A 3,355-nucleotide genomic window follows, 5' to 3' on the forward strand; every position below is an offset into this window, starting at 1 on the left:
TCTGTCCAGAGCTCCCGTGAACATCTCCCAAACAACCAGTTACCAGCCGTCTGCAGACTATTCCACACACAATCTGATTCAGTAACTGACACTCCTGTACATCTCAGGTCAAGACTCCTTGTACTCCAGTGCCCTTCCTGTGTGTCTCCGCAACTGTTGCTTTATCTGTTCACTGTCACAAAAAACTCATTCTGCTTGTTTAGTACCAAACATCAACTCCATTTGTCTATACTCTCCACAAGCATGTATCAATTGCCCATCATCATCCTCATGCAGCCCAAATCACAACTGCAACTCCTGATGATAGGTCTTCAAACCCGATTGAACCAGACTGCCTCCGATCACTATTAATCATCTCCGCAAACCTTCGCTCTAGTAAGCGCCTGTGTCACTACCAACCCGAGTGTATCCTTGCTCACTAGTTTCGCGCATGTTTGCACTGATCAACCTCTGATCCTTGCAAGTTTGCTCCGTCAATCGTCCTTTCCGCCACTTCCAATCGCCTGTGCAACCTCCTCGGGTGACAAAAACGAGGTTCGTGAGCACCTTTTTTTTTTCAGAAATTGAACCCGTGGTTTTTTTGGTGACTTTCTTCTTCAACCCCGCTTTGATACCAATTGTTAGGACCATGAGGGACACCACACACACAAACCTACGCAGTGATTTCAAAGAAAAACTCCTTTTGATTATATATTCACACAATATACAATAAAGATGAAAAAACTTTTGGGGAACCACACGCCGGTTCCTCTCCGGGAGGCCACAAACCGGCCCTCCCATGCTCGCCTCACCGTTTCCCTCACATTATGTCACACCCTAACCCTAATAGGGTTTACAATTATATATAAGGGACTCTAAGGGTAAATACGCTCAACACCCAACACTAAGGGTATTATACAAAATAACCTCACCACTATGGGTGGACCCCAACACGAACATGCCGATATTCGGTTCGATGCGACTCATTTACACCCCTAGGCATGAGATAGAGATTGCGGGCCGAAAGTTTTGGAGTGAAATTTATGGGAAATAATCTTTCTTGAGGATAAGAGAAAGGAGTTTTATCTGATTTTGAAATTTTTAAAAATTTATTTTTAGACAAAAGTGTTATGAAAAAAGCAATTGATGATGCATTTTTGCAGAGGCAATATGAGCCGTACAACATACTCTCGGACGGTTCAGATGTGTTATTTGGGCACCATGTCGGCCAGATTATGTGATACCCACCCGGACTTCAAAAATTTCTCCGGCCGACGAGGAGAGAGAGACGTCAAGGCTAAAAGAAAGACAGAAGGCTAAAATGGGTCAGACCGGGGGAAATGTCATCTCAAATAGTACAAAGTAGAAAGGTTAAAGTAAAGACATGTGACTGTGTGTTGTACTTTTAAAAGATGCATGCGCAACCCGTTAGGTGGACTGTTTAAGAAAAACGGCTATGGCAGTGGCCGGCAGGTGACACTCTGTCCTCCTATCCTTGATGTAAGCAATCTCTTTTTGCGGATTAAAAAAAAAAAAATCTCTCTCTCTCTCTCTATTTTTTTTTAAAAGTAAAAGATGAAAGCAATCACTGATGTAGACATTGGGATTTAGGATTAATTCGGAAAATGATTTTGCCACGATTTTTTTTTGATAATGTTACACCCTGCAAAAGTATTTTTAATAGACATTGGGATTTAGGATTTAATTCAGGAAATGATTTTGTCACACTATTTTTTGATAATGTCATATCATGCAAGTGTATTTTTGCATCAAAAATACGCTTGCAAGATGTAACATTATCAAAAAAATGTGTGACAAAATCACTACCCTTTAATTCTTGTTACAAGTAACTGTCATATGGATATAAAAAAGAATTCTTATATGTATGCACGAGAATAGCGAGGAAGGGAATCAGAAATGGAATAATAATAGCACCAGCCTTCTTGCGCACCCTCGAGCCGTCGGATCGTACATTCGATGGCTCAGATCTCATCTCGACAATAAACGACTTTTGATTGTTGGTTGCCGATATGAGATCCGAGCTGTCCAATGCACGATCCGATAACTCGGAGGTGCGCTGCACAGTACCGTGCACCTCGCCGTGTGCACAACACCAACCTGAAGTTCGCCATTCTCTCTATCTTTGTCTTTTTCTCTTTTTGGTAAATATTATTCTCTTAATCTTTTTTTGGTGTAACGTCTCAATCTTAAAACATACTTATATGGTACTATACTTGTCACCCTGGCGTCACATTTTGAGACCAGAAAGTCCACACTTCCCGACTCATTTTCCTCATCGGAATCCCGACACCCCGCCGGGTCCACTCCGGTCACCGGACGGCTGATCCGAGCCGTCCAAAAATTCTATAAAAAAAATCCATGTGGGCCGACGTATTTGGGTGGCCGATCCGAACACTTCATTTTTTGTGTATATATACACAAATATACACACAAAAAATGGAGTGTTTGGATCGGCCATCTAAACACGTCGGATGCCGTTGATTCTCTCGCATGCCCACTCAGATTTTTTTTATAGAATTTTTGGACGGCTCGGATCAGCCGTCCGGTGGCCGGAATGGACCCGGCGGGGCGTCGGAATTCCGATCGGAATTCTCAGGTCAGGAACTGTAGCTTTACTCTTTTGAGACCGATGTACGTGGCCAACCAATTTTCTTCTTGGAGAGGTGAAGCTACCGGCCAACGGCCAATTTCAAAGTGTTCCAACCTAACTCTGTTGGTATTCCACGTTTTTAACCGGAGTTTGGTCAACAAATGGACAACGGAAGGTTCCAACCAAAAATCAATTGGCAATATAAGTGCAGTAACATCTAGATTATATTTTAACCGAGCTTAGGTAGCTTCAGTAAGTGATGTGGTATGAAGTCCAACCCTATCCATTACGTGTTACCCGGATGCACGTGGAGGTGAATTGATGATTAATGAGGTGAGGTGATTGACTCGGACGAAGACTCGACCACATGAGGTGAGGCCTCCCATGAGCTAATACTTATTGACAGAAGGTGGAGTAACCTTCGTAATCAGAGGAGAGATAGACTATGCATCGTATGCAATTGACTTAGCGGGTGTGGAATCGTACTTAATTGTAGTAGGGTTATGGAATCAACTCTTATAGAAAGGATGTTAAATAACCTTAATGTGGTTCAACAGGTTGGTTTGGGGTTAGGAAGTCGTGAGTTTTTTACACCGAAGATGTGGTAGCGTTCGTTTGCCATTTTAGTTTTGTTTTTCAATCATTATCCTATTTCTTTCTCCAATCATTATCCTATTTTTTCAATTATTACTTTCTCATCTCTCTCTATCTCTCTCCAATCATTACCTACTCTCCAATCATTACTCTATTTCTCTCTCCACCCGC

This window comes from Rhododendron vialii, chromosome 5a, assembly GCF_030253575.1.
Source record: "Rhododendron vialii isolate Sample 1 chromosome 5a, ASM3025357v1".
NCBI lineage: Eukaryota > Viridiplantae > Streptophyta > Magnoliopsida > Ericales > Ericaceae > Rhododendron > Rhododendron vialii.